Source organism: Coenobita brevimanus, chromosome 64 (genome assembly GCF_032717465.1).
Source record: "Coenobita brevimanus isolate Jiangsu-jjx chromosome 64, ASM3271746v2, whole genome shotgun sequence".
Classification (NCBI taxonomy): domain Eukaryota; kingdom Metazoa; phylum Arthropoda; class Malacostraca; order Decapoda; family Coenobitidae; genus Coenobita; species Coenobita brevimanus.
Genome location: NC_137017.1, coordinates 28,674,499 through 28,686,234, shown reverse-complemented (window position 1 = coordinate 28,686,234; position 11,736 = coordinate 28,674,499). Strand labels below are relative to the sequence as shown.

The following is an 11,736-nucleotide window of genomic DNA, read 5'->3' as shown; positions in this document are numbered from 1 at the left end:
CAAATGGTTTCCTGTGCACCAGGAAACCATTTACTACGCTGGGTGGTAACCATATAACCAAATTTTGGCGCCTGGTGGTTTAGTGGGTAATTTTTGCGCTCCAATCGGATTAAGCCGGTGAAGGTTTATATCCAAGGGATGGTTGGGGTTGATTGCTCATGTAATGCCACTCAGGGATGAGTGAGGCTGGTCACTTTCATCTTAAATGTCGGTACCAACTGCCTAGCCCCGGGCTCCTACGCTCCTCATGGTTCAATGCAGGATATATATATATATATATATATATATATATATATATATACCACGTTGAGTACACCGCTTCCCGTCCGATCAGCGAAGTTAAGCAACGTTGGGTCTGGTTAGTACTTGGATGGGTGACCGCCTGGGAACACCAGATGCTGTGGCATCCCTACGTGTCAAGTGGGGATGGTGGAGGATTAGTGCCCCCTCTCTGTAAAACAGTTAACTTTAAGCCCTTGGCCACCCCATTTGGGATACATGGCGTCTGGCAATGAATGAATATATATATATATATATATATATATATATATATATATATATATATATTGTGCATACATTCAGATGTGATTCTACCATTTATGAGTATGTGGACCTGGCTGAGTATGTATGAGCGTACAGTAAGTGTCACGGGGTAAGCGGGGGTGGTGGGGACTGGTATGGCAAAATTTCAATCCACCTCAACGTTTAGTGGTTCCCCCTGGCCGCGACCACCACTATTCTCCATCTAACGACGAAAAGGACGGGATTCTCGTAAAGGCGGCGCACATGGCACCTTGTAATCAGCCGAACGTGCAGAGAATTTTGCTTCGAGGGAGAAAACAGCATTCCTCTTTCACTGTGCTACTCAGCCGGCTTCACTGCATCTCGGATTTCGTGATTTTTGTGCCTATTCTTTAAAGTTCTCTTACTATTATCCATAAAAACAGACACTAAATACTGCCTATCTTTGGTATTAAATATTATCTTAACTCCCCCTCATTTACCATCACACGACTTTTTTCAACGATTTATAATTTAACTGTAGTAGTGATGGGATTAACTACGGATATACGTAACTCTCCTAAGAATCTAAAATATCCTGGAAACAGCAAGAATAAATTACAAAACAAGCACTCGGGGCATAAGGAGTTATTGCTTACAGGCAGCAGAGCTGAGGAAGTATAGCTGCGGAAGTATAGCTGAGAAGTATAGTTGAGGAAGTATGGCTGAGGAAGTATAGTTGAGGAAGTATAGCTGAGGAAGTTTAGCTGATAAGTACAGTTGAAGTATAGCCGAGGAAGTATAGCTGTGGAAGTATAGTTGAGCAAGTTTAGCTTAGGTGTTCGGAAATTTGAGGCAGGTGAATGTTGAGACTCCAGCAGCCACATGCAAGCCTGTGTGTCAAATCCAGCCCGAGCCAAAGACCATGTTTTCAGACCGGTAACAGCGACTAACACCGCCTTATGAACCACCATTATCTGCAGGCTGGTGTTTGCTCTTGCCTCATCTTCCCCCACACCCCCCCACACCCATTACCTCGTTGCCATCCCTTATCTCCTCCTCCCCCCAATTCTTTTTCTACCTTCATCCACCCACACTCCATTCCCCCAACCCCTCATCTTACACCTCTCCCCTGACCAGATTCATCCCCCTTATTCACCACACCCCTTCATGTTCTCATCCTCCCTTGCCCCCCATTGACCCCTTATCTACTCCTACCTACCTCATCCTCTCCCCTCCCCCTCTTGTCCAACTCAACCCTTTATCCACCCCTTCCAAATTTCCTTAACCCTTTTCATCTCCCAATCCTCCCTCTTCCCATTCTCTATCGCTCATCTCCTCACCCTCTAATCTTCCCCATCCCCTCAGCTTCTCCCCTCCCTCCTTCACACTCTCCCCACTATCATCGTCCCCTCTTCACCCCCTCATCTTCTTCCCCATCCCCTCAGTTTCTCCCCACCCTCTCTCACTCTCTCACCCCTACTGAACATCATCCTCTCCTCACCCACTCATTCTCCTTCCTACCGTCTCTGCTACTCTCAACCCTCCCTCCCCCTCTCTCCCCCTCCATCACCCCTTCCTCAACCCCTCAGCTTCTCTCGACCCTCCCTAATCCTCTCTTCCCCCTATCATCATCCACTCCCCTTCTCTAACCTCCTCTCCCCCCTTCTTTATCACAAGCATTATCGTGGTCCTGGCAAACCTCTCCAGCATCCCCATCATCACATGTGCCCGCCAGGTCCCTCTCCTCGGCATCCTGGCTTCATACTCACAAAGGATCTTACCTTGTTCTTACGGCCAACCATTTTCCATTTCAATGAAATAATGTCAGAGAGTATTTCTTTTCGTAGTTTTTAGCACATTACTTTTCACTATTCTCAGGCAGTGAACTAGATTACAGATACACGAGTGTAAGACGTAAGTGAAAAAAAACATTCAAACGCACAGCTTAATGCTCAGGATCCCAAGACTAATTATCAGCTGAATAATATCACTGGTGTTAACTAGAATATTATATTTTTCTACAGACCACGAGAGGGTTAATGTGGACTGTATTAACTTCATTATGTCCGTATGACACTTCCTGCTGAACAAAATCGTCTGACGTTAGCTGGAAGAAAACACTAGAGCATTTAGAGCATGAGAGGGTTAACCAATCTGTAGGATAAATAGGTCCACAAAACCGTTTACTATTTATATCAGAAATCTCTTAGCTTTTTCGTATATTACCACTTCAATACTCCAGCTTGGTTGTGAAGAGCATGTTTACGGTACTATACCCATTTCACTCTAACTTGGCCTAGACTCTCCACCTCCCCATCTTCATTACTGGGTAGATTAACAACAGAACATGGTCCTAGTGACAAAAATGTTTCTATGGAGAAGATGTAGAGCAGCAGTATTGTCTTTCACAAGAAATTAGCAGCAAAAGGACGGAAATCTGGGCCAAGTTAAACACAGCATAGTAACGACAACACGTAAACAAGGAATCGCACGTAAAGCTTAAACTCAAGAACACATCACTCTAATTTGCTTATGACGTATATGGCAGGCGTATGAATGAAGGAACAAAAGAAAAAGTAAGCAATCATATCCACACCCAACGCTCAGGAAAGTTTGTTACTGGGGAAGGTAGCGCCTCACTCCTGCCCCGCCACTGTTTACCTTGGTCTTTCGGTAGCTCACTCCGAGGATAGTAATTACGCCAGATGGACGACCTTACACCTCGTGGTCGACCGTGGTGTTGGCTAGATTGGCGGATATTACTTGTAAATAATATTGCTTGCTGCTCCTCTTACAATCTGCTATTATTTTTCTATTCTTTCGTAAATTTTGTGTACTTAGGAATTTATGAAGATTTTACATTATTGAGGCTACAATTATAAGTAACCATATAATGGCTGATATTAGGACTCAAGAACTGGGAAATATGCCTCTCTGTAACATCTGTGGAAGTAGTTAGCTAAGTAAGAAATACCAGCCAGAAACTAAAGAAGGGTACGAAGTGAGACATAACTCTGCCTACAGACATGGTACAGTCCAGATGGAAGGCAGACAGTTTACCGTGTGTGTGTGTGTGTGTGTGTGTGTGTGTGTGTGTGTGTGTGTGTGTGTGTGTGTGTGTGTGTGTGTGTGTGTGTGTGTGTGTGTGTACAACCTAGAGCAGCCATATTGCTTCCTGTCGGACGCTCAGTGAAAGAACTAAAAGACGCGAGGGTTTTCCAAAAAGTAGTTTACCTCAAAACTCGAAAAAAATAATAATAATAATATGTCCACGTACAATTCACCGCGCTTAGTGAAAGAGCTGCTGGACACCATCACTACCTATATATCCAAGTATCTATCAGTCCAATCATTCATCCACCCATTTATCCAATCTTTTTATTATTTCTATTCATCTACCCATTTTCATCACTTGTCATAAATACATCTATGAATCCTTCCACTCATTCATCTAAATTTAACTAACTCCTTCATCTGTCTATCTTCTTACCTACCTATCTATACATCTAACCTTAGCAACTGTCCTAGCACAAAGTTCATCCACCACAATTTACCAACATGCTCACAACAGCCCTATCCCATTAAAACCCAAACCCTGATCTATCCAAATTTACCCAAGTTAACGAAAGCTTACCATAACTAAACTGAAATTTAAAACAAAAATCTAAATATATATCGAAAACCACGCATTCCAGAGCAAAACTGAGGGGCGCCGACCCTCCTTCCTACTCTAACTAAATGGATTTCAATCTTCTCTTCGTATTTCCAAACGTTAAACACCAAAGTCTCAGCATTTCATAACTTACCTAGCCTACAAACTCACGACAAAGGTACAACAACGCAGCCGTACGGGCGCCGGGCTGGCTGATATGAGTGATCTTTCACTAACTCAACTCTGTACTAGCGACAAAGGCGTTTCTAAGCCCGGTCTCTGGGAAGGTTCGGCAAATATCCACATTATTATGAAGTAGTAGGACATTAAAGATATAAATAAATAACAAAAATGTTTTAAAACCTGGCAAAACATTAACTGAAAAAACTATTATTATGAATATTTAAAAGTATGTTTCTCTTTTGTTTAGCTAACTCTTGGTCATCACTTTTTAAATTTTTTTCTTCCAATCATTTGATGAATTGGGTCTTAATACTTTCACATTTTATCTGAATTATACATTCATTAACGAGTTTTATCATGTTTGTAACTTTTACAGATTAAACGAGGGGGAGAGGATTCGTTCGTTAGGAAGGATAATGATGAGCAGTAAAAACTACCGAGGCTAGAGAATACTGCAACAATATTATGTTGAAATAATAACTACTCGTACTTACCATATTAATTTGTTGTGCAAGGAAGGTGAATGCTAAGGCCCACTCCCTCACGACCACCAGACCTTATAAGGCTGCCCCTTCCTCTGAGCAGCGTCCGTCACCTCCCTGACAAGAAGAACCCTCAAGAGTTAAAGTCAATTCAGCTCGGGATTAAAATTTATTGCTTGAACTCTCTCACCCTACAAGAACAGAATAAATATCTACCCAGGGGATTCGTGTCTTTCGATATAATAAGCAATCATATCAGAGAACTGTTAACACTTGTGGTGCCGTTGGAGGATTTGTGTATTTTGCAGCCTACACCAGAAGACTACTGCAATGACAAATCCTAGAAAAATGAGACTGCAAACACAAAAATCTAGTAACCCTTCTGCTACTGGTAACGTGTGAATTTCTGGGGGTAACATCAGACGATTTTGTTTGTCCAAGAGAAATCCTAGCAGCTAAAGGATACATTTCTCATCTGGTTCTCATAAACAAATAAAACTCACCATGAACTTCAGCCAGACTCTCCAAAGTAAATACGGAAGGCCCATTACTGACTCTTTCAATAAACGACAATTATTTTCTACCCTTGCAACCACCTGACGATTTTGTTCAATCATGAGAGGCTCCTCGTTGAAAGAAGGGACAAACCAAGTTTACTTTCAATCCCCCTCCCACTAACGGGACGTCTCTTCTTACTCGAGAAAAACTGTCTGGTGGCAGCACCGGTAAAAAAAAAAAAAAAGAAAAAAAGAAAAAAAGAAAAAGAAAAACAAAGAAATACGTTCCCAAGAGAAGGGATTAGCAAATTAGTGGCGGGAGAACACAAAGCCTCCAGACAGCCAGCGGAACGGCCAGGCAAGCACGCATCACGGCACGTATTCACAAACCATTCTAAGTGATTCCTGCGACATACAAGTCTCCACGGTAGCTACGCACTGCGGGGAATAGCTTCGTTTGGTCGAATTATCCACTTTGGTATTTCCTCTGGTTTAGCTGTGAGGCGCTTGGTGGCTGTATAAGTGTAAATAAAGGAATGAACAAGCACCCTTACACAACACTTACGCTGAAGTTTGTAAGTACGATCCAAAGAATGCTTGAACTTGGAGGGGGTGAGGGGGGTAGCTTGGCGGTAGGGTGGAGGGGTTGGGGTGGCTTGAGCTGGGAGAGTGGTGGTCTGGAAAGGAGATGGGGGGGGTTGGATACAGAGGGGAGGGAATCTGGAGGGTAGCAGATCAGGTGGATGGAGGGCAAGAGATTGCGATGTACAGGGTGGAGTTGGGGTGGAGGGAAAGACACGTGGGGGGAGAGGGTTGTGGAGTGGAATGGTTGGGGGTATGGAGTGGAGGGAAGAACTCAGGAGGGAGGGGCACATTAGGAGGAGGAGGGAGATGTGAGGTGGAGTTAAGGGGACCCAGGACAGACTTCATGGGAGCTGTAGGCCGAAGGACGAAGGGTGGAAGGTGGAGGTGGAGGATGAGGGGAAGGAAGAGGGTCGGAATGGAGAGGAGAACTGAAAGAGTGAAGTGGATTGGAGTGAGAGAGACTGACTGGGAAGGGGGGGGGGAACTTAAGAGGAAGGGGGGGCGGACAGACAGAGTAAAGAGATAGAGGAAAGAGGAGCAGACGAGAGTGGAAATGAAAAGGCGTGGGATAAGAGGACAGGGATGGGGATGGAAGAGTGAGGGGTGAACTCAAGGGATGGGGGAGTGAGTTAGTATGGAGGCAAGAGAGGGGACTGGGAAGTTTGGTGTGTTCAATGGTCCAGGTGTGTGTGTGTGTGTGTGTGTGTGTGTGTGTGTGTGTGTGTGTGTGTGTGTGTGTGTGTGTGTGTGTGTGTGTGTGTGTGTGTTTCTCCTAATGCTTCCAGACCCGTGTGGGAGTGGTCCTGCATATAATTAGAGTTTGTATCTATGCGCGTTTTTCTAAGTGGTTTCGCAAAGCTATGTTGATATTATACATGGAATTAGTGTGTGTGTGTGTGTGTGTGTGTGTGTGTGTGTGTGTGTGTGTGTGTGTGTGTGTGTGTGTGTGTGTGTGTGTGTGTGTGTGTGTGTGTACATAATACCAGGAACTACTGTACTTAGTGCGCGAGTGTGTCGAAGCTGTACATGGAATAAATAAAGTGTTCGGTGTACACTGAAATACTCCACGGAATTACTTAGTGCGCCAGGTGTCCAAATTATACATAGATTTATTCAGTGGCCTGTGTATGTGTCGAAATCATACCTGGAATTGTGTGACTGTTTTGTTTCTCGCAATTTTACACATAATTAATGCTTATTTGTGTGCCGGTATCTATGCACGTAATTACTTAATGTGTGTGTGTGTGTGTGTGTGTGTGTGTGTGTGTGTGTGTGTGTGTGTGTGTGTGTGTGTGTGTGTGTGTGTGTGTGTGTGTGTGTGTTGATATTGTTCAAGCAAATATTTAAGTCTGTATATGTGCATGTGTATCTAAATTAATGGAACTGTTTAAATGCTTATATGAATGTTAAAAAATCATACATGGAATTTTTAAAGTACTAGTATGTATGTATGTATGTTTTTTTTTCTACGTGTCCGACTTTAGGCAAAGGCTCAGGGCCTATTTCTTGGGGGCAGTCACCTACCCCAAGGCCCAGTAGTCCTCCTACACCTCCACATGTCACCACTTCGGCGCTAACACCCACCGCCCATACTGAATACATGCTAGGGCTGTCTCATACAGGACTGGTGTACTGGTATTAGCGGGGGTACTTTTACGACATGTCGGCGGGTCATCTGGTAGATCAGGAAAATCTGCTTTTTTTTAGGAAATTCAAATCCTTAAACTGTTCCCTGCCCCAGCCGGGATTCGATCCTGGGTCCATTAGGACTGCAGGCCGCCTCTCTACCGATTCAGCCACCGCCTCCCCCTGTATGTATGTATGGATATATCCTGCATTAAATCATTATTCCTTTATGTGTTTCTTCTCTTTATTGTTTATTCAGTTTTTTAAGTGTATTAATTCTTTTTATATGCCTCATAAGAAATGTCTGAATGCACAAGTGTGCTGGGCTCCTTGCATTTTTTTTTTTTTTACCTTCTAGAATTTTGAATGCATGGTAATTTCAGTGTCTGGCTGTTTTTGTGATCAGTCCTATGGTGGTCTTTGGATGGCTCTTCAGAATACTACACAAGGGTACATTTATTCTTTAGTCTTTAATTAATCATACCCCGATGGTAAGTATCAGATCACCACAACAAAATTACCAACAAAATGACCTTAACAGACCCTTTTAATTGTTGAGACAGGCACTCATTACGGCTAACGTACCTTTCATTTTAATGAGATCTACTTGACGATATTATTCAACGATTTCATTCACATCTAGCTAATTTGATTACCTACCAGCGAATATTTTTACCTCATGTAATTACCAATAAATCAGCAACAAACTAGTCATGACCTAGAGATGAACAGCACCACCTGACCTAATTACCTACAAGTACATACAGTAACACCTACATACTAATAACAGGTGTTCTGCTTAACTACTAATGAACATCTACAACAGAATGACAACAATGCACTAGATAATCTGCAAATGAATACAGCCAACTAGCAACCTACAAATGAATACCACACTACCTCATAACCATAAAATCAGTAACACCTACAGAGAAAACAGTAAGGTTGCCCGTCCACTGCAATGACGGAACTAAGATTAATTTTTCTCCCTAACTCCAGGGGACTATATTCAACAAAGAAACTTCAGTGATGAAAATAGTCACAAATCCTCTTTCACTGGGATCTGGGATAGCAGAAGTTTAGTAAATTCATTTCAAAGAGAAAAATCAGCACAGTCGAGATAAAATGCCAGCCTGCTACAATATGTTACTGTTAATAGCTTTAAAGTAAAACATCCAGCCAATCTGGAAGAAGAATTTATCATTTTTATGGGAGAAGGGTTCATCTGACAATACATTGTAGGATTAGCGAAGAACGTTTATGGCTCTGAGGTTTTGCTTTACGTACAGTATGTGTATTAAACTTCTGCAACACTTTAGTCCGGTTTTGCAAGCATGCCTCAGTTTCGTCCCTATCCCCCGAATGGAGGATGCTTCGGCCAGCAATCCACCAGGTCCACACCCAGATGAGCCTGATGCCTCAACAATAACTTAATATATTCGACTTACGTGTTTCCTTCTGACTTCTGATAAATTATGTTCCTCACGTTAGAGAAACCTTGTACACCCAAAAGTATTTTTTTAAAAATCAAAAACCCTTTCCGTGCGATAGCTAAATTAGTGTTAAATTTTCGCTAATCACATATTTACAGGTTTACTCAGCTCATTTGAAGGGTTAACCACATCACCTCAAGGACGTCACCCGTTGCACTCCTGCCGATACCATACGACTTTATTCAATTTAAGAGAACACCCTTCTACTGAAGGAGTTAATGCTCGTTATATCTTACCCCTCCAGTTGTAAAATTGTCTCACAAAGAGAAATCCTCGAACTCAAGTGAAATAATAGCCTCCTCATAAACTCTTACACATAATCTCATACTTGTCTTCAATAACTAGCCAAAATGTACGAGAACAGTTTTCCTTCCACACCAAGTGTGTTCACTGTATGTTTATCACAAAGTAAAATGAAAAAAAAAAGTCATTAAGTTTTATTTCCGGCAGATTTCAACTCCTGGATTAGCAACCTTGCATAATCGGTGTGGCGAAAGAGGTAAGAATAAAAAACGCAAATGAACAGATGCAAAGACATTAATTTAAAAGTTATATATATATATATATATATATATATATATATATATATATATATATATAAAAGTGAGTTTTACGCCAGGTATATACCGCTTTTTTGGATAAGGGCTAAGGCGTTGCTCCTGGGTAGAGGACTTTGGTTTGGAGCGTGTATATATATATATATATATATAAATAGAGAGAGAGAGAGAGAGAGAGAGAGAGAGAGAGAGAGAGAGAGAGCATTTAAAGATTTTTTTTTGCATTACATACTGCCGACGTCAAGTTCTCCAAACCTTGGACCAGGAAAAATAACCAAGAAATAATCCTTAACATCCAGGAAGGTAAAATTAGCTACGAAGAAACCGGTACGTCCTCCTAAGCAACAAGTTCTTCCCGACGCAATGAATGAGCACAAAAGCAATTAGCAAACAGGACGTGCGACATGAAATTCTGTCACTTCTGAACCCGCAAACTGACAGTGATAAAAACCCAAATACCCGAAGAAAAAAAAAAAAAAATTGCACCGATGGAGCTGATGACGTCCTCCTGAGTTATAAGATCTTCCCGACGTAGTGAGAGGACAGAGAAGCAATTACCAGACAACAGGTGCAGGCAAGACGTTATCATCGCGTTTCAGTCACCAGCCGACAGATGAAGCAACCCTAATGAGAGTATGTCATGGCGAGGCAACAGAGGAGGCGAGGCTAAAGTTCGCATGGCAAGACGAAGCAATGCTGAAGGAGGAGGCAGGAAGTCGATAGTCACGCCGAGTCAAGTGAAGAATTTGACCACTATTTATTATCCTTATGACGCAGCATCCAAATGGGTGGGATGAGACAGGGTCGACTACTTCGAAATAAGATTGTTGTGATTCGAAACTTCAATGGGGGTGAAACTACTTAGCCATACTGCACTGATGATGAAAAAAAGCTTAGATTTCTAACTATCGACAGCACGAGTGTTACGAAGACCGACAATAAGTCTTTGTTTGGGCTCATTCTTCCCCTAAACGACAACCCAAATTTACATCTACGTTCCCAGCTGCACTGCTAGGCCAACGAGGACAAAAAAAAAAAAAACAGATACTGCCCGACAGTCTGACCAGCTCGAGAAGTGATGAAGTTGCCCTCGCTTATATCAGACTGATAACTCTGAAGCCTGACTTTTGCCGTTCAAAATTTCAGACACTGAAGAAAATTGATGATGCACTGGTGAAGACGGCGGGGGCTTCGATTAGCACGAGCGTCATTTGGCAGATAATTAATTTGTGTCAAGTCTCAATTTTCCCGTACAACACACTCCACGACATTCTAATTGACAGCAACGTCCCTAATTGTACTGCTGAGTGAACAGGGACAAGGAGGGGCGAGAGACTAAGGGCCCGTAGTCTCGTCGGTTAAAGATGCTCCCTTAATATATCGCCCGGGAAGAGCCATTTATTAAGCTTATTACACCTTGCTATCCCCTTCCACGGTACTTAATTCATTTTAATATTACGATACATTTCATATGTAAAGTACAAAATTATTAACCGACTGTATCAAAAAATAAATAGCTAATGAAGAGTGCTAGGGAGCCCTCTTATGCGACGAGAACAGAGGCCTAAGAATCTGACCTTGATCTGCATCTCACTCCAGGGCGGATGAGGTCGGTTCAGTACCTCCGAAGCCCGACTTCTCGGCGATCGGAGCTTCAAATGTGGAGTGAAACTGCGAAACTGAAGTGCATCTAAACGACTTACATCCCATCTGTACCACACACACACACACACACACACACACACACACACACACACACACACACACACACACACACACACACACACACACACACACACACACACACACACACAAACTCTCTCCCCAAAGTCTGACAAATACATAGAGGAAAAGTCGAAACCATCTGAAACACGCACTAGCAGAGACTGGATTATCATTGCGTTTCGCCAGCTGTAAATTTCCTTCAGACGGAACTGGAGAGAGTTATTTCCCTCTGTACAAACTGAGTCCACCAGTCGCATCGGTACCCATCCAGGATTCCAAAGCTGCACTGTACATAATCCCTTGTTTCCGGTGACGCATTTTTTGCATAGATTTTTCCTCTTCCTTTCCGGCCCGTCACTTAAGGATGCTCCCTAACACCTTTTCCTTAGCGAATTATTTTGGGATACGACTGGTTATTTTGATTCTGCACGT

The 11,736-nt window shown here is 42.7% G+C and overlaps 1 pseudogene; it reads left to right on the top strand.

The window, feature by feature from the left end:
• The first annotated feature begins 288 nt into the window (after nucleotides 1-288).
• Nucleotides 289-407, top strand: LOC145404802 (5S ribosomal RNA; annotated as a pseudogene).
• The last annotated feature ends 11,329 nt before the right edge of the window (nucleotides 408-11,736 follow it).